This window comes from Ranitomeya variabilis, chromosome 1 (assembly GCF_051348905.1).
Source record: "Ranitomeya variabilis isolate aRanVar5 chromosome 1, aRanVar5.hap1, whole genome shotgun sequence".
Lineage (NCBI taxonomy): Eukaryota > Metazoa > Chordata > Amphibia > Anura > Dendrobatidae > Ranitomeya > Ranitomeya variabilis.
In genome coordinates, this window is record NC_135232.1 from 543640103 (window position 1) to 543660695 (window position 20593).

The 20593-nt window shown below is 42.1% G+C and overlaps 1 long non-coding RNA gene across 1 annotated transcript; it reads left to right on the plus strand.

The window, feature by feature from the left end:
- Positions 1–4756: 4756 nt before the first annotated feature.
- On the plus strand, positions 4757–14826 carry LOC143801446 (uncharacterized). Its single transcript, XR_013220926.1, has 3 exons — positions 4757–4803; positions 4929–5071; positions 14463–14826. It is a non-coding gene; the product is annotated as an uncharacterized LOC143801446 (long non-coding RNA).
- The last annotated feature ends 5767 nt before the right edge of the window (positions 14827–20593 follow it).

Consider the following 20593-nt stretch of genomic DNA (forward strand, 5'->3'; position numbering starts at 1 on the left):
GGCCAAGGGGTGGAGATGTGGGTAAAAGACTTGCCAAAAAAGAATGCCAGTGGATATATCGACTGGGAACTCTGGTACCCCAAGGCTTAAATGAGAGTTTTGGTTTCGGTGCTTTCTTGTAGGATATATTGGAAATAGATAAGGTAGGGGGGATAATGGGACTAGTTTATGTATGGGTTACATCACTAGTCCCGTTGGTTTTATTTATTTATGAGTGCTGGTTTTAATTGTGATTTTTAATGTTTTACTACAGTTTGAATATTTGTATCATTCTGATACCTTGAAAGAGACATACTATGTCGGCCGGTGGAAGAAGGAGTTGGGTTGTGCCTTTGAAAAGAAAAAAGAACAGTGGAGAAATTCCCATTATATAGCGGAATATTATGGAACATTCTGAACTTACAACCTGTACCGAGAGAGCTGCGCTTTGCATAAATTAATAATATTATGCTTATATTTTTACCATTGTCTTATTTGTGTATATATATATACCCCTGTATATCATATATTTTAGTGTTTACCAGATGGGTCACTTGTCACTTTAGTATAGCATATCAATTTTTTTATATTTCTTATATTTCAACTTTTATTCAATATTCACATAGATGTATAGCAGTTCATGAATTTGGTCCTTTTTTTAGATATGGATCATGATATAGTAATTTTTGATAGTCACTATTATCTATGTACTTGGCACTTTACTTGGCGCACAGGGGGTGGGGGGGGGCGGCGGACACATAGATCTTTATTTTAAACACTATTATTCATATTTTCTCTGCAGCAAACGCTGCTGCAGGGAACATATGAATCGCGGCTTCAGCACGATGCAGAGTGGGTACCACACGCTCCGTGTGGTACCCACTCGCCATACGGGCGGCACACGTGTGCCGCACGTATGGCCTACGTGAGTTCCCAGGCACACGGACACGGATAACTCCGGTACCGATTTATTCCGGTACCGGAATTATCTGGACGTGTGGGACAGCCCTTAGATGGATCTGAAACTGCATGCAAACAATATGTTCAACTCAATTTTATTTTCCACACGTATTTTTACCCTTTATAACACTCACTGTGTTGTAAGACACACATAGTGCACTACCTCATGCCACTGGGCGCATTCATACATCGAGAAGTCAGGAAGAAAATAAGGAGCGAGGAAGCTTGCGCCCTGCACTGCCAAAACATGCACCAAAAATATCAGGCATGTGACCCTATGATGACCTTTGGGACATCCTGCACCTGCAAGGGAGATATCAAGACCGTCATATGACATGTCGGTCTTGCTAAATGTTCCCCCAACAGTGTATTATGATACGTACGGAGACAAGAGGCTGGCCTACATTACAATTAACAGGAGAAAACTGTGATGAGTTATGAAAAAGGTGGAAAGGGTATGCAAAGATTTTAAAAGAACTAGCAAATCTAGGTTTATACATATTTGTACAACAGTAACAATAAACTTTACCTTGATTTTTCCAGCACACAGCAGCACTCCCAGCCATTAGCAGTGGAAGTTGTTAAAAAAGGGTTTTAATTGCTTGATGGACACCTAGTTTTTAATTTGGAGCATGTACATTAGGGTCCTGTTTTGCACATATACTGAATGGTAAAACACTTGGTCATTGAGCATAAGACCAAAAAGAAAATCTTTTCTTTAAGCTGTGGGGTGACCCTTCGCATTCGTCTATTGGGCTCTAAACACCCAGGTCTGACACTGGGAGACATGCTGCTATGTCATTGGTATCATTAGTGAGATAGAAGTCATGGGACAAGCTAAGTTAGAGCAGAAACCAATAGAAGCACTAAAGTGTTCTTGAACAGAAGTAAAATGATTCTGTTTTCATCAGTACTTCAGAGAAGATGCCTATCATCGCAACTGCTTATGAAATAACAGAAAGGTAGATAGTGAATTCACTTAGCTTGACTACACAATTTTGGAAAAGTGCTTGAGAATTCATGGTTGGAGATATAATGGTACTGCAAAAACACTTGGACAAGTTGAATGAAGGTATAACTTACAGAGAGAAACGATGCTCCGCAGATCTGTGAGATGGCACTGAACACATGCACGTCCCCTGCAGAATCAGATCGTGTAGGACTCGCCCATAGTTCCTGTTTTTGCTGCTACAGAAGGACCCGCCCTCACAGACTGTAGACGGTGGATTAGTGAGACCCCTAGTGGTCATGAATTTACAACCAGTTCTTGGGTGGATGCAAAGAAAACAATTGTATAAAGTAATTTGATCATTAGACCCTTTCCTATGACGTTAAGTAAATGTACAGTCACTTGGAAATATAAAGTAAATCAGTGGCTCCCACCCAGTTTCTTTGGCCATGTGATGTAAATACACCGCATATCTGAAACTATTTGCTAACAAGGCAGGGGGATAAGAAAGTCAGATATTAAAAGTGTAACATGATTGAGTTTGTGTGGTAACTTGCATAATTTAAAAAAAAAACAACAAAAAAACAAACATGGGATTTGAACCCAGGAGAAGCTTTAACATGAGACGCCGCAACCAGCAACCTTACCACCACACCATAAGCCCAATTGTTACCATGCAGGAATTTTCTTTGGCTATGAAATCTATGCACACTCTCAGCAACTGGAAAAATTATTTTGTTTTTTTTTCCTGACATAATATGTCACATAGTGAAACATCTCTTTGAGGAGTGCAGAAAGTGACATATCATATGATACTTAAGAAAAAAAAAAAAAATTTATTTGGGGCTAGAACTCAAAACTTTATACTATTCCATAAACCAAGAGCTTAACCACTCAGCCACCAGCTTAACTGGTGTTGGAGTGATCCCTTTTCTTCCCTTTCTTTCTGTGAGTATCTGAAAAACCTGTTGACTTTGATGTTTGAAAGTAGTCAAGTATCAGGTATCAGACGAAAACATTTTGATTTTGATGTTTGAGAAAAGTCAAGTATCAGGTATCAGGTATCAGACTGGGGAACAGAGAGCTGGGGGTTCAAATCCAAGCAATGGAAGTTATATTTTTTTATTATTATTTTTCTTATTATTTTAAACCAAAACTATGTGTGATGGAAAAGTATGGCTGCTTTCACACATCAGGTTTTTGCCGTCAGGCACAATCCGGCGAGTTTTTCAAAAAACGGATTGTGCGGAAAAACGGATCCGGCCAAAAAGACACAGATCCTACGGGAAAAAATACAGATCCGGCAGAAAAAAACGGATCAGCCGGAAAAAACACTTCCGGCCAAAAAAACGGATCCGGCGCAAAAAAAACGGATCAGGCAGAAAAAAAACGGATCAGGCAGAAAAAAACGGATCCGGCGAAAAAAAACCGGATCCGCTGAAAAAAAACCGGATCCGCTGAAAAAAAACGGATCTGACAAAAAAAGGATCCTGCGCAAAAAAACGGATCCCGCGCAAAAAAAATGGATCCTGCGCCAAAAAAAAGATCTGACAAAAAAACGGATCCGGCAGAAAAAAACGGATCCTGCGCAAAAAAAACGGATCCGGCGCCAAAAAACTGATTCTGCGTAAAATAAAGGATCCTGAGCCAAAAAAACGGATCCGCGCAAAAAAACGGATCCGGCAGAAAAAAACGGATCCTGCGCAAAAAAAACGGATCCGGCGCCAAAAAACTGATTCTGCGTACAAAAAAGGATCCTGAGCCAAAAAAACAGATCCGCGCAAAAAAACAGATCCGGCAGAAAAAACGGATCCTGCGCAAAAAAAACGGATCCGGCGCCAAAAAACTGATTCTGCGCAAAAAAATGATCCTGAGCCAAAAAAACGGATCCGCGCAAAAAAACGGATCCGGCGACAAAAACAGATCCTGCGCAAAAAAACCCGGATCCGGCGGGAAAAAACGGATCCTGCGCAAAAAAACGGATCCTGCGCCAAAAAAAAAGGATCTGGCAGAAAAAAACGGATCAGGTAGACAAAAAACGGATCCTGGGCAAAAAAAATGGATCCGGCAGAAAAAAGCGGATCCGGCAAAAAAAAAATACGGATCCTGCGCCAAAAAACGGATCTGGCCGGAAAAAAACGGATCCGGCGGAAAAAAAATGGATCCAGCAGAAAAAAAACGATCCGGCAGAAAAATAAAACCGATCCGGCGGAGAAAAAAAGGATCGGCGGAAAAAAAACGGATCCTGCGTTTAGAGATTACAGCCGTCGGCCTTACCATTGCACCACAAGCTCAAGTGATCCTAGGTACTAATTTTAGCTAATTTTACTAATTTTACCAATTTCAGGTATCAGACTCAGGTATCAGACTCAGGTATCAGACTCAAGTATCAGACTCAAGTATCAGACTCAAGTATCAGATTCAAGTATCAGCCTCAGGTATCAGACTCAGGTATCAGACTCAGGTATCAGACTCAAGTATCAGCCTCAGGTATCAGACTCAGGTCTCAGATTCAAGTATCAGCCTCAGGTATCAGACTCAGGTATCAGCCTCAGGTATCAGACTCAGGTATCAGCCTCAGGTATCAGACTCAGGTCTCAGATTCAAGTATCAGCCTCAGGTATCAGACTCAGGTATCAGACTCAGGTATCAGACTCAGGTATCAGCCTCAGGTATCAGACTCAAGTATCAGCCTCAGGTATCAGACTCAGGTATCAGACTCAGGTATCAGACTCAGGTATCAGATTCAAGTATCAGACTCAAGTATCAGACTCAAGTATCAGAGTCAAGTCTCAGAATGAAGTATCAGACAGAGTATTTCTGATGTTTGACTTTGATTTGTGACCATGTCCTAAAATGAACACTGTATACCACAGGCTGCTTGCTTTCCTGAGGCCTGTCCTTGCTCAGAGAACGTAAATATTTTTGTGTTGTATTCCATTGTGTTGTATTCACTAATGTGAATTTTTCTATTCCACAGGAGTTGGCGCTTTTACAATTGATATTTTTTGATAGCAATGTTTTACTTTTCTTTTCACAGAACTTGTTGCAGCACCCTCGAACCTGGATTGTCCTTTGGAACGGTCCTTCATCGAACTGCCACGGACCAGTCCCAGCCATCCACCAGTGAAGCAGCAAGTGGGCCTGCGTCACAGGCTGGATAACAGGCAGCTGGTCTTTCAGGTATTCCCGTGTTCCAGTCCTCTTCCTCTTTTTTTTTGGGGGGGGGCTCTTCCCGCCAGCGGCAGAAGGCCTCGGACAGGTCACTCATGATCGAGTTTATTCACTTGAGTTCGGTCCTTCAGAATGGTTTAAAGGTGCTGGGAGAGAGACTGGAAAGTGGTCTGACCCATATTTTCCGTCGGCATCACTGCACAGTGTGCATGCGGGTGACATAGCACCCGATGACGTCAATAGACATGCGCACTGCGCGTTATAGTCGCCATCCCGAGATGTGCGGTGTGAGAAAAGTCACGGTGCACACGCGCACCATAGGCGCCCATTTTCTTGAAGTGCAGATGGAGGATCATCAGCCAGGTAAATAAACAATGCGAATCCAACTAAACTGATTCTATTACAACCATAGAAACTTGATTTACAAGCAATAGGATCACATTAAACAATATATATATACCGTATATATATATATATATATATATATATATATATATATAACATGGGAGCAACCATAAAAAAAAAATAAACAAAGAAGTGAACAAAGAGGACTATATAAATATACCTATAACACACTAAAAAATGAAAGTGGATGCACTATCCACAAAAAATACATCGATGAATGACTAAATGTGCAAATAAAAATGGAAGCATAAAGAGGCATCCATCGTGTCAAGCATTGTATAGACGACAACATTACTTAAGTGACTATAGTGCATAATATGAATTATAATACACGTGCATGACGAATATACCGTATTTTTCGGCGTATAAGACGACTGGGCGTATAAGACGACCCCCCAACTTTACCAGTTAAAATATAAAATCTTCTTAAAAGTCGCGGGTCTTCTTATACACCGTATGTCGTCTTATAGGGCCGGTGAATATGTGCCTTTTGGGGGGGGAGTGATCCTGATGACGACGAGGGGGCGTCTCACAGGAAAGTGAGTATCCCCCATTACCTTATCGTAGCGCTGCAGCGTGGGGTCTCTGTGCTGGGAGCGGCGGCTGCTGTGCTGTGGTGCGGCGGCTCCTCTTCTGCAGTGTGGGGCCTCTGTGCTGTGGGGTGGCGGCGGCGGCGTATCTTTATGCAGTCGGGGCTCCTCCGGCATCTCCTTAAAGCCTGGAGGCCCCGCCGGCAACTCCATCGGTGCAATGCGGGGGCCTCCGGGAAAATGGCCGCTGCTCAGATTCAGATCTCGTCCCGAGATCTCGGGAGACGAGATCTGAATCTGAGCAGCGGCCATTTTCCCGGAGGCAGCTCAATAGGTGCGATGCGGTGGCCTCCGGGAAAATGGCCGCTGGGGGCTGCGCATGCTCAGATTCAGATCTCGTCCCGAAATCTCGGGACACGAGATCTGAATCTGAGCAGCGGCCATTTTCCCGGAGGCACCGAAGGAGTTGCCGGTGGGGCCTCCAGGCTTTAAGGAGATGCCTGAGGAGCCCCGACTGCATGAAGATACGCCGCCGCCGCCCCACAGCACCAGAGGCCCCACACTGCAGAAGAGGAGCCGCCGCCCCACAGCACAGCAGCCACCGCTCCCAGCACAGAGACCCCACGCTGCAGCGCTACGATAAGGTAATGGGGGATACTCACTTTCCTGTGAGACGCCCCCTCGTCGTCATCAGGACCACTCCCCCCCCACCCACCATATACACCCGGCGTACAAGGCGATTCCCGGCATATAAGACGACCCCCGACTTTTAAGAAGATTTTCAGGGGTTAAAAAGTCGTCTTATACGCCGGAAAATACGGTACATTAAAGTCCACAGTACAAATTACTGCAGAAAATGTCTAACTTAAAAAGTACTTTTCCATCCCATTTATGTAATGAATACCCCGATACAATAATTACTACACAAAAAGAAAATAATAAGAAAATCTTTTTGTATAAATATAAATAAAAAATACAAGAAAAAATCACGAAGTAAAATATATATAACGAATCCCAGAGGCATGATCCAGATGGCCGATGATGATGTCTCTTGGTCCTCCAACAGAAAACTGTCTAGGCGGATATGATCCCAATAAGTAGAGTAAATCCATAGAAACATCACATATAAGAAATACGAACCAAATAAAGACTACAAGGGAAAAGACAGAAACAAACAAAAACTAAAAATCAAGAAAACAGGAAATCTAAAAACCACTTAATCTACCCTGCACTTACACAGATATCAATAGAAGCTGTGGGGGAACACGACACCCAATAAAATAACTATACAATAGATAGAGGGGACATAGTAATCACAGGAAGGGCACAAACGTCAGTTTATCGTTTAAGCCTTTAGGGGAAATGGTATCCAGGGTGACAATCCACCTACACTCGCGCTGAGCGAGAATCTGCTTGAGGTTGCCACCCCTGACCCCACCATGAACACAATCGATACCCCGCACCTTTAAGCCACAGGGATCAGATCCGTGGCACTCCTTGAAGTGCCTTGGTAAAGTTTTAAGCGTGGAGGTATCTGACACGTCCTTGGAGGCTATGATCTCACGCACATGCTCATGAGTTCTGATTTTTAATTCCCTAGATGTGAGACCCACATATATCAGGGAGCAGGGACAAGTGGCATAATATGAAGTACTTCAAGAAATGTACTCACGAATACTACATTCCCTGCTCCCATCAGATGTCTTAAAAGTCCCACACCTCAATATACAGTAGTAGGGCACGAAACACACGATCCACAGGGAAAACAGCCATATCTTGGGCCACCAGAATTAAACATTCTCTTCTGTTTTACCACATAGTGGCTTCGTACCAAATGGTCTCATAAAATCCTACTCCTCCTCTGTGTTGTGTGGAAATTGTGGTATGTGAGCTGCCAGAATAGAATCCGTCCGCAGCCAATGCCTAGTCAAGATCTCACAGGTCCGATCCCAGCGGCAATTTGATGTGGAGATATAGCTCAACCTATATTCCCAGTTTCAATTCTTTTTCCAGATGGCTTCATTAGCTCGCTCCTTCCTGTTGACCTTGCCCGTCTATAACCCGCTTTGATGCAGAGGGCACTGTATCCCCTGGACTTAAACCTCTCTGCCAAAATTGTGGATTGTCTCTCGAATCGGGTTTCTGTAGAGCAGACCCTCCTATTCCTGAGATATTGACCAAGTGCATTTGAACAGCAAGGTGGATTGCTGTTGAGGGGAAATAGAGAAAAAAAAATCTATAAATCTTCAGCATAGCGAGTGTGAACGAGCTGAGTGTGACCTGAGCGTAAGTGTGAACGGCGGTAAGTGTGACTTGTGATACAGTGACTTTGGAATCAGGGAGTTTCCAAGGGAGGAATTACTGAATTGCTGTCTGTTTTTTATTAATACTTTGTATTTATTTTTTATTTAACGTTTCTGTGTGGTGCAATCCCCATTAGGAAATGTGCTCCACTATTGTTAATGCCATCCAGTGCACATCTTGCCACATGTATGCAATCCTTGATCAGCCGGTTGAGGGTGCATACTGCTGTGCGAGATGTGAGCACGTTGAGCATTTGGAAGCCCAGATTCTGGATCTAAATGTGCAGCTGGCAACACTGAGATCCATAGATAATTTGGAGAGGAGTCTTCTGCTCACTGAGCAGACGCTCAATGGGATAGATGAGGGGGGGATGGTAGGATGGAGCTGCAGGACAATGGAGTAGGAAGCTGGGTGACAGTTAGAAGGCCGGGTAGAGGGAAGAGTGCCAGGGAGGCTAGTCCTGATCTGGCACACCCCAATGAGTTTGCTAAGTTGGCAGATGAGGGGGGTGCCAGTACAGGGGTAGCACTGCTGCAGCCAGGCATGTCCTCTGAAAGCCGGAGGAGTGACTGCTCCAGTAAGGAGGGAAATAGGAGAGCAGGGCAGGCCAGACAGGTGCTGGTAGTAGGCGACTCAATTATTAGGGGAACAGATAAGGCAATCTGTCACAAAGACAGGGATCGTCGAACGGTGTGCTGCCTACCTGGCGCTCGAGTCCGACACATCGCTGATCGGGTGGACAGATTACTGGGAGGGGCTGGTGAGGACCCAGCGGTCATGGTGCACATTGGTATAAATGACAAAGTTAGAGGTAGGTGGCAGGGCCGGCCCGAACGTATAGGCGAACTAGGCAGCCGCCTAGGGCGCCGACCCTAAGGGGGCGCCAGAGAAAAAATAGAAAAAATTATAAAAAATCTTTTCAAAAGGCAAAAGGTGTATGGAGCGGAGCTGAATGTGTATGAGGTGTATGGAGTGGAGCCGTGTGTGTATGAGGTGTACGGAGTGGAGCCGTGTGTATGAGGTGTACGGAGCGGAGTCGTGTGTGTATGAAGTGTATGGAGCGGAGCTAAATGTGTACGAGGTGTACGGAGCAGAGCCGCGTGTGTACGAGGTGTATGGAGCAGAGCGCGTGTGTACGGAGCACATGGAGCGGAGCGCTTGTGTACGGAGCGCAGCCGCGTGTGTAGGATTAGCTATGTGTGGCCATTATACGGTATGAAGTATCATGTGCGGCCAGTATACAGTATGGTGCATCTTGTGTGGTCATTATACAGTATGGAGCATCATGTGTGGCCATTATACAGTATGGAGCATCATGTATGGCCATTATACAGTATGGAGCATCAAGAGTGGCCATTATACAGTATGGAGCATCATGTGTGGCCATTATACAGTATGGAGCACTGTGTGGCCATATTTTTTTGTTTGTAATTATTCTTTATGAAACAGTGTGATCAGCAGTGCTAAATGGGTGTGGTTGGGACGTGGATATGGGTGTGGCTAGTTATGAATGGGTGTGCGCCACAAACTTTGTCCCTCTTTCCCATCTTCAAAATTTGGGAGGTATGTTAAAAGTAGTAGGGGCGCAACAAAATAGTTTTGCCTAGGGCGCCGTAATCTCTCGGGCCGGCCCTGGTAGGTGGAAGGTCCTTAAAGATGATTTCAGGGAATTAGGCTGCAAGCTGAATGCAAGGACCTCCAACGTGGTATTTTCCGAAATACTGCCTGTACCACGTGCCACGCCAGAGAGGCAACGGGAGATTAGGGAGGTTCATAAGTGGCTCAAGAAGTGGTGCAGGAAGGAGGGGTTTGGGTTCCTGCAGAACTGGGCCGACTTCTCAGTTGGCTACAGGCTCTACGCTAGGGACGGGCTGCACCTCAATGGGGAAGGTGCAGCTGTGCTGGGGGAGAAAATGGCTAGAAGGTTGAAGGAGTGTTTAAACTAGGGATTGGGGGAGAGGGTATTCAATTTATAGGAGGGGAAGATAGTGCAGATAGAGACCTGGGCACAAATAAGGAAGTTGGGGGTGGCGGTGTCATGGGGGTGGGGTTAGAACAGTTAATAATTTAAGAAAGAATAGAGGTACAGAGAGGAACATCAAGTGCATGTATACTAATGCCAGAAGCCTCGCCAACAAAATGGACAAATTAGAACTAATGTTGGAGCATAATTATGACATGGTGGGGATATCTGAAACATGGCTGGATGAGAGCCATGACTGGGCTGTTAACTTGCAGGGCTATAGCCTGTTCAGAAATGACCGTACAGATAAGCGAGGGGGTGGGGTGTGTGTATATGTAAAATCGTCCTTAAAACCCATCCTGCGTGATAATATAGGTGGATTTAATGAAAATGTAGAGTCCCTGTGGGTGGAGATAAGGGGAGGAGGAAAAAATAATAAATTACTGATAGGGGTTTGTTAAAAATCTCCAAAAATAATGGAAGCAATGGAGAATATCCTCGTAAAGCAAATAGATGAAGCTGCGACTCAAGGAGAAGTCATTATTATGGGGGACTTCAACTACCCTGAAATAGATTGGGGAACAGAAACCTGCAGTTCCAGCAAAGGTAATCAGTTTTTGACAACTATGAGAGACAATTACCTTTCACAACTGGTTCAGGACCCAACAAGGAGGGGGGCACTGCTAGACCTAATATTAACCAACAGGCCAGACCGCATATCAAATATAAGGGTTGGGGGTCACTTGGCGAATAGTGATCACAAAATAATAAGTTTTCATGTATCCTTTAATAAGATGTGTAATAGAGGGGTTACAAGGACACTAAACTTCAGGAGGGCAAATTTCCAACGGATGAGAGAGGATCTTGGTTCAATTAACTGGGACGATATCCTGAGACATAAAAATACACAAAGAAAATGGGAGACGTTTCTGGGGCATCCTGGATTGGACCTGTGCACAGTATATACCGTATGGGATTAAACATACTAGAAATAGGAGGAAACCAATATGACTAAATAGAGCGGTAAGGGGTGCAATAAGTGACAAAAAGAAAGCATTTAGAGAATTAAAGGAAGTGGGTAGTGATGAGGCATTAAATAAATACAGAAAATTAAATAAATTGTGTAAAAAGCAAATCAAGGCAGCGAATATTGAGACAGAGAGACTCATTGCCAGAGAGAGCAAAAATAATCCCAAAATATTCTTTAACTACATAAATAGTAAGAAACTAAAAAATGATAGTGTTGGCCCCCTTAAAAATAGTCTGGGTGAAATGGTGGATGAGGATGAGGAAAAGGCCAATATTCTAAATGACTTTTTTTCATCAGTATTTACAAAAGAAAATCCCATGGCAGACAAAATGACTAGTGATAAAAATTCCCAATTAAATGTCACCTGCTTAACCCAGCAGGAAGTACGGCGGAGTCTAAAAATCACTAAAATTGGCAAATCTCCGGGCCCGGATGGGATACACCCTCGAGTACTGCCGGAATTAAGTACAGTCATTGATAGACCATTATTTTTAATCTTTAAAGACTCCATAATAACAGGGTCTGTACCACAGGACTGGCGTATAGCAAATGTGGTGCCAATATTCAAAAAGGGGACAAAAACTGAACTCGGTAATTATAGGCCAGTAAGCTCAACCTCTACTGTGGGTAAAATCCTGGAGGGCATTCTAAGGGATGCTATACTGGAGTATCTGAAGAGGAATAACCTCATGACCCAGTATCAGCACGAGTTTACTAGGGACCGTTCATGTCAGACTAATTTGATGAGCTTCTATGAAGAGGTAAGTTCCGGACTGGACCAAGGGAACCCAGTGGATGTAGTGTATATGGACTTTTCAAAAGCTTTTGATACGGTGCCACACAAAAGGTTGTTACATAAAATGAGAATAATGGGGATAGGGGAAAATATGTGTAAGTGGATTGAGAGCTGGCTCAGGGATAGGAAACAAAGGGTGGTTATTAATGGAGCACACTCGGACTGGGTCGCGGTTAGCAGTGGGGTACCACAGGGGTCAGTATTGGGCCCTCTTCTTTTTAACATATTTATTAATGACCTTGTAGGGGGCATTCAGAGTAGAATTTCAATATTTGCAGATGACACTAAACTCTGCAGCGTAATCAATACAGGGGAGGACAATTTTATATTACAGGATGATTTATGTAAACTAGAATCTTGGGCTGATAAATGCAAATGAGCTTTAATGGGGATAAATGTAAGGTCATGCACTTGGGTAGAAGTAATAAGATGTATAACTATGTGCTTAATTCTAAAACTCTGGGCAAAACTGTCAATGAAAAAGACCTGGGTGTATGGGTGGATGACAAACTCATATTCAGTGGCCAGTGTCAGGCTGCTGCTACAAAGGCAAATAAAATAATGGGATGCATTAAAAGAGGCATAGATGATCATGAGGAGAACATAATTTTACCTTTATACAAGTCACTAGTTCGACCACACTTAGAATACTGTGCACAGTTCTGGTCTGCGATGTATAAGAGAGACATAGCTGAACTGGAGCGGGTGCAGAGAAGAGCGACCAAGGTTATTAGAGGACTGAGGGGTCTGCAATACCAAGATAGGTTATTACACTTGGGGCTATTTAGTTTGGAAAAACGAAGACTAAGGGGTGATCTTATTTTAATGTATGGATATATGAGGGGACAGTACAAAGACCTTTCTGATGATCTTTTTAATCATAGACCTGAGACAGGGACAAGGGGGCATCCTCTACGTCTGGAGGAAAAAAGGTTTAAGCATAATAACAGACGCGGATTCTTTACTGTAAGAGCAGTGAGACTATGGAACTCTCTGCCGTATGAGGTTGTACTGAGTGATTCATTACTTAAATTTAAGAGGGGACTGGATTACTTTCTGAAAAAGTATAATGTTACAGGTTATATATACTAGATTCCTTGATAGGGCGTTGATCCAGGGAACTAGTCTGATTGCCGTATGTGGAGTCGGGAAGGAATTTTTTTCCCCAAGGTGGAGCTTACTCTTTGCCACATGGGTTTTTTTTTGCCTTCCTCTGGATCAACATGTTAGGGCATGTTAGGTTAGGCTATGGGTTGAACTAGATGGACTTAAAGTCTTCCTTCAACCTTAATAACTATTTAACTATGTAACTATGTAACTGGGATGGCTTTAATAACTGAATAGTTGTGTGCCGAGGAGGCACGTAGAAGTGAATTTACAGAAGTATCTTTTCTGTATAAATCCGTCTCTATTCCATCCTCCCGACAAACAAACTTATATCCAAAAAATCAGTGTGTTTCCTGTGCCAGTTGAAAGTGAATTTCAAATTAAAAGAATTATTGTTCAACTGTTGCATGAAACTCGATAGGCTGGTCTCGCCACCCTCCCAAATCATCAAAACCTCATCAATGTAACAAAACCAGCCTATCACTGGGTACGTGACCCGTGCCCCATCGCCCTGAAAAACCTGCTTCTCCCAAAGGCCGAGAAACAGGTTTGTATATGATGGGGCACAGGCCGCGCCCATTGCAGTCCCTTGTGTCTGCAAAAGAAAAGATCCTTAAAAGCAAAAAAATTGTGCGTAAGAATGAACTCCAACAAATCCAAAATAAAATCTGAAAAATGACCATCCCAGTTGGCTGACTCAAGGAAGAATCGGGCCGCTTTAACATGCAGTGCGCATGTCTATTGTCATTATCGGGTGCTATGTCACCTGCATGCGCACTGTGCAGTGACCCCAACGGAGTGAGCGAATCATGTGTGGGAGGTCACGGGCACATGCGCCATGCTGATTAGCATGCTATGTTCCTATAAATAGGGTAACATTGACAGGATATCTTTATCATATAACCTTTGAGAAAGCCATCATGCATAATGTGTGTCAGGGGGCGTGGGAACGTCATCATGTAGTCCTGACTTACTATGGGTAAGCATTGACTCTGACATAATACTATGTGCTGAATTGATTTGGTGATGCCTTGTTTACTGCAATAATTGTGGGATTAATGCATGATTGAGAACATTTGTGCACCTGGCCTTTTTATCTGTTTATATAATCACTAGAAGGCAGCCCGATTCTAAAGAATCGGGAGTCTAGAATCCATATATACTTTATTTATTCAAATGTAAGAATAATACAATTAATAAATAATAGTAAGAAAGAACAAAAAATGGCTGCACTCACCAGCTCTTGACAATTCTTGTTATTTAAGGTACAGTTACACAGGATCCATGAACATGCTTATGAGGGGAGGAATGAAAGACATCAGACAACAACTTTGCGTGTTGTGGCAAATGCCACAACAACGGTTCTTTGCTTAAGAACAATAATGTAAATAATAAATAATATGTATCAATAACTATGTATATTGGTATATTCTATGACATTTTAAAATATTTCATTATTATGTGGAAAAGCTCTTAGTACCCATACTGGCGCATACTTGTGTGCCCATCAGGTATTTTCACAGTAATTTTACATCTGATGGGTTGGTATGAAACGTTTTTAATCATCTCTTGGGCTTAGCTAAGCCTTCATTTTAAATAATTCTAATAAGTACAACAGAAATAAAAGCCTTTTTGTGTATCCAAATTTTTTGTGTTTATTTTTACAGAAGTGTAAAATTTAAGAAATCAACGTTCATAGTACACCGATGGGCTAATATAAGCATGCCCATCAACCACGTCACGGTAGCCTTTGAACTGATGGGTCCTAACTAACTGATTCCTATTTCTTAATACTCAAACCTCTTTCACATCTGCATGTTTCTGATATTTGCAGAAGTAATGTTAAAAACAATACAACTTCCACACTTGGCACCAAAGAACTGACCTACAACACACTTTCAGCAAGTGCCATGCAATGTAGATGAAGCTTGGAGTTAACTTGCAGTAAATGCGGCAAACGCGGCTTCGACAATTGCATTAAATGCAGCCACAACAAAAACACTGGTAAGTGGAGATTTTGTGGCGAAAACTGCAGAAACCACATGTGCCGCACCTGCCGCAAGTGAAGTACAAATTCCGTATACATTGCATGCAACTTACAGCAAGAGTGGCGTGGGTCAGCCCTTAGGCAGGAAGTGCAGAAATAGCCTTTTTTCCACCATAAATTCTCCAAATAGCAGAAAAATGTTGATGTGAAAGCAAAATCTCTATTCTTTCCCTATCTATCTAAATATGTATCTATCTATATATCTATTTCTATGTACAGAACACACCTGGAGATAGAGATGTGTGTGAACAGCCATCCCACCCGTCTCTTACCTGTTCACAAAAACCTCACCCTTTTTAAAAACAAAATGAAATCTCTCAGCAGCTATACTGCTGGAGCTTCAAATACAGGTTCCTATCACCAAATACAGGCATTTGGATGATACACATCTTACATCTTGTACTTAATGTGTGTTCTACTTACCTATAAAAATATGTATTGATATATCATATTTCTAAATTTATGTAGATATGATATAGAGTTATTAACCCTATATGCTAATGAGTACGTATGTTATATACGTATTTCCTACATAAGTACTTAAAATCTATATGTCTATGGCTACACTAATTTTTTTTTGTTTTTGTTTTTTTTCCTTATCTCTATACATAGAATTTGCCTATTGCTGTCTATGTTATTAGAAAAACTGAATAATGAAAAAAAAGAAAAGTAACTTTAAAAACTAAAATATTTTTGTAGATAATATTACGTGTGAAGACTTTAGTACTATCAGCCAATAATTGTCCTTGAAGTGGTGTATTAACCACTTTAACCCTCACATTGCAACATTGCTTCACCCTGGAAAAAGCAACATACAATTGACCATGGGCAAAAGCAGGTTCTGGTAGATAAATGCCAACTCGATGGAGGGTCTGGCCTTGAGATTTATTTATGGTCATTGCAAATGCGGGCTTGATGGGAAATTGTCTCCGTCTTAATTGAAAAGGTAATCCAGTCTCTGATGGACACAAATCAATTCGTGGAATGAATACCACATTTCCTGCTGCTGACCCACTAATTACTTTAGCCAGTATGATATTGGCATGTAAGGCAGTGACAATGAGCCGCGTACCATTGCAGAGACCTTTGTTCGTGTTCAAATTACGTAATAACATGACAATGGTGCCAATTTTAAGTTTCAGCCGATGTGAAGGCATTCCAGTTGGTGTTAGTGAATTCAAAAACTCAAGTGGGTATTGATCGAGGTCATCAGCTTCATCAGGATCGATGGAATCATCACTGATATATTCAGTATAGTCACCTATCAATAAATCCATGACTTGGGAATTGACTTTCTCAACGTCCTCATTTTTTGGACATAAAATTGCATGAGATGCAGCTGTATTTATGCTTTCGGTGTCATTCACATCAGTACAAAGATTATCTCCAAAAATTTAAATTATTAAAGAGCCAGTGCATACCATGTCTGGAGGAATTTCAATTACATCATCTCCAAGGTTATGTTCATTAGATAGTTCACCATTTCCCAGTTGAAGCAACCAACTGCTGTAGTGAGGATCAATGGAGCGCATGTTGTTAATAAGTGGCAGGCGAGTAAAATGTTGCCAGTGTTGTGAATATTTTATACAGCTCTCTACAACATCAGTTCTTGTCCCATGAGGGATGACAGGAAGACATTGTCTAAAGTCGCCTCCAAAAACAATCACTTTACCTCCAAACGGTGTTTTTTCTTTGTGAGCTACATTTGTTGTCATGACATCACGTAAAACTCTATCAATGACATGCAATGCATATTTGGATAGCATTGTGCACTCATCAATAATAAAAAGTTTAGTGCTGTGCAAATCTTTTGCTGCATCGGTATCATTCTTAATCCTGGAAACAGATGTTTCATTCACAGGAATTGGAATCCCATAAAGAGAATGAATGGTTCGTCCACCTTGTAGCAAGTTGGCGGCAATTCCAGTAGTGGCAGCAGGTGACACAATGTCTCCTTGTCCTCTTAGCTGATGTAGGAGTAGATGATATAGGTACGTTTTTCCGCTGCCACCAGGACCATCAAGGAAAAAACACTTTGCTGTAGAATTAGTGTCTTCTAAAGCTTGAGTGATAGCATCAAAAGCAAAAAGTTGGTCCTCATTTAGAGTAGCTTTCATTTCAGCAGCTGCTGATAACTCATAATCTTTATCATACTGTGGGAGGAGGTGTTGTTTCTTGACTGGACGTGGCAAATTAAAATCAGTATAAGTTTTGCCATGAGCTTTAAGAACATGTTGGACATCTGTCATAGCATAGCCTTCACAATTGACACACTCCAGAGTGTCGGAGTGGTATGCATAGCAGTAGTCTTCTACAAAGTGTTCCTTAAATTCATCCCATAAGTCCCGAGGTTTAGCTGGAGGACCAAAAATACAAATGTAGGCAAACATGTCACGTAGCTGTGCTGGCATGTTGAGAATACTGGCATCAAGTAATGTATTTCTCCACAGACTATCATCAAATAGTAAGCCAAGAGCTAATGCCGCATCTTTGAAGGTTTCATGTGTGACTCCGTGTACAGTTTTTATGCTGTCAAAACTGGTTGCACCTTTGACATGTAACAATAACAATCTTAAATAGTAGCGTTCTTGGTCTTTCACACTGACAGTATACATTCGTCCAATCACAGAACCACCTGCTCGCTTTCTAACTTCCCAAGAACCTTCTTTCCAAACATAGTTTTCGGGAATTTCACGGTATAAATAAATATGAGCATGATGGTCGTTCTGATTAAGCTTGAAGTAGGCCATAAGTGTAGAATTTTGATGGAGCTTTTGTTTGATGTTTCCAATAGAGTCATCCTCATGAAAATAGAGTGGCTGAGAATGCGGTAGATGTACAGCAAGGCGAATGATGCTATGAGATTGTTTATGCATTGGATATGAGAATATTCGCCAAGCTGCCTCTGGTGCACTGACATATCTTGAATCCATGAATTGGTGTGTTTCATCATGTTGGATGTTAGTCTGGCAGATTTCAAGATTGGCTTTATCATGTCCTTTGTAGACGTATTTAAATAAATATTTCACAGCCTGAATGGAACCACAAACTTCGACATTTATATGGCACTTGTATTTTAATAGCAGGAATGGATTATATGGAACCACCCACGAATTGTCAATCATGTTAGAATGGTGTTGAAAAGATGGGCCAAAGTGTCTGCGATAAGTAGGATAGGCGTCCTTAGCTATGATGGTTCTTGGTTGCAAATCTTTAGGGAAACCTTTTGTACACTTCCCCAGATCCATACAGGGAGAATTTGGGTTGTGTTCTCCACACGGACCATGAATCATATGTTGGAGAACAATTTTATGGAGCTGAGGGTAGTGGGTAGGATTGGGAATTTCAGCGCACACTGTATTGTCTATGTCCTCCTCAGTCCTTAATTTGGAGTTGCTGTCCAGAATAATCAAAATGTGAGCGTGTGGAAGGCCACGTTTTTGAAATTCAATTACATGAACCATAGCGCAAACTTTCCCAAATAATCCATTGTTAATGTCTTTTAAGAGTGCTTCCAGTTTTATTTTGAAAACACGTGCCACCAAATCAGGTCTATGTTCCACACGCTGCCAAGGTTCCAAATTCTCAGTAATCTCATTCCATTTCGGATTACAGGTCATGGTGATGAATAGATCAGGACGACCATATTTAGTCACAATAGCCATGGCATCCTGGTACCGCTGCTGCATATTCCTGGGACTGCCTTCAAACGAAGATGGTAAAATGACCGTTTTTCCAATGGGGATGCCCTTCTCAATGGATTTTTTCTGGAGATGTTCCTGGAGTACACAATAATCCTCTACTTTCAAATCCTTTTGGTGTTGACGGATATAATTTAGGCGATTTGCCTCGATTTTCACATAAGCATCCACTAAGTACTGCTGAGTGAGTTTGCCACCATTCAGGAGTGGATTAAACTGATTACGGACAGACAGCACATAGCAGTAATATTGCAGTTGTGTAACTCTGCGTGGACTTTGCCCTTGTTGCTTGAGGCCATCATGCCAGCCCTGGTCTCCGTAAGGGAAAAATAAAGGATAGAGTAAAGTATCTAAATTACTGTGTAGAATGCTGACCTGTTGTGTTCTTAGCGCCAAAGGATTTTTTGGGTCCGGTTGTAAATGTATTAAAATATCACGATTAAATGGTGGCTCTCCATTGTCATTTTCAAATACGACAGCAACTTCATTGACAGTTGGATTATTATATCGGCGAGGGTCTTGATTCCGATCTTGTTTAAGGGCCATGATGATATTTGGCATGAGAGTGCCATTAGCTTCAGCTTTAAGATGTTCTTCATGTTCCACATCTCGTAACATTTTGTAGGCAGCAACAAAGGGATTCACATTGTCTAACTGAAGAGCAATTATACTCATCAAAGTGGGATGACATTTTTGATTTTGTTCACAGTTTAAACGTTGTTCATTCGCGGTAGCGGTATCCAAAATATACAGTTGAGCATAAGCTGGAATTTGATCATCACTGAGATGTAGGGTTCCAGTACGATGATATATTTGTCCATGTATACGGAAACAGTAAGGGCCATGTCCAGGTGGAGGGGATATATTGGCACCCATGGAGGCGAAAGCAAATGAGCTGTTAATACTACGAATATTTTCCATGAGATTCTTACTGAACTCACTCTCCCCTGTCAGCAATCGTTTAAAGACCTCGGGATATTGGGGTATAGGTATATGCACTTTACTCTTGTGACAACACAGAGTAAAATTTTTATCTGCTGGTATCTCAGCATTAAAATGTAATGCTTGACAATGTTCACATAAATAGTTCATAGGACCACAGGAGTGTTCTACTATGGTACTGTCATCATTAGTAAAACCTGTAGGATGTTGAGGTACAGGTTGTGGTAACGGAGCATTGGAATGTTTCTTTAAGCCAACATATATAAAGCGTGGACCTGGTAGAGGATCTTCACTGTCCACAGATTCAATCACTGAGGAGTTGGAAGGTGTATCGTGGTCAGGGTTTATTAATATGGAGGTGCAAGCGGTTTTTTTGCGCCATTCACGGCGTGCACCAGCTGCATTTGGTAATGGTTTGTTTGTTGCCTTAGAAGAGTCAGGTGTGAAGCATGTCTTATAAGCAGACTTAACGGTGTACAGGCGACGGCGTTTATCATTTGGAGTGTAAGTAGGACAGTGTTTGCGCTTACGTGCAGATTTACCAACGGTTAAAGGAGCTTGAGGCTGCACACATTCTATGAATGGAGACAAAGAAGCTGTATTGTGGGCAGAATCTATGACTGAGGACGTGGAAATATTATGTTTGCAACGTTGAGAGCGTGCAGCAGCAGCTTTATTACTTAATCGATTAGTTTTGTCCTCAAAA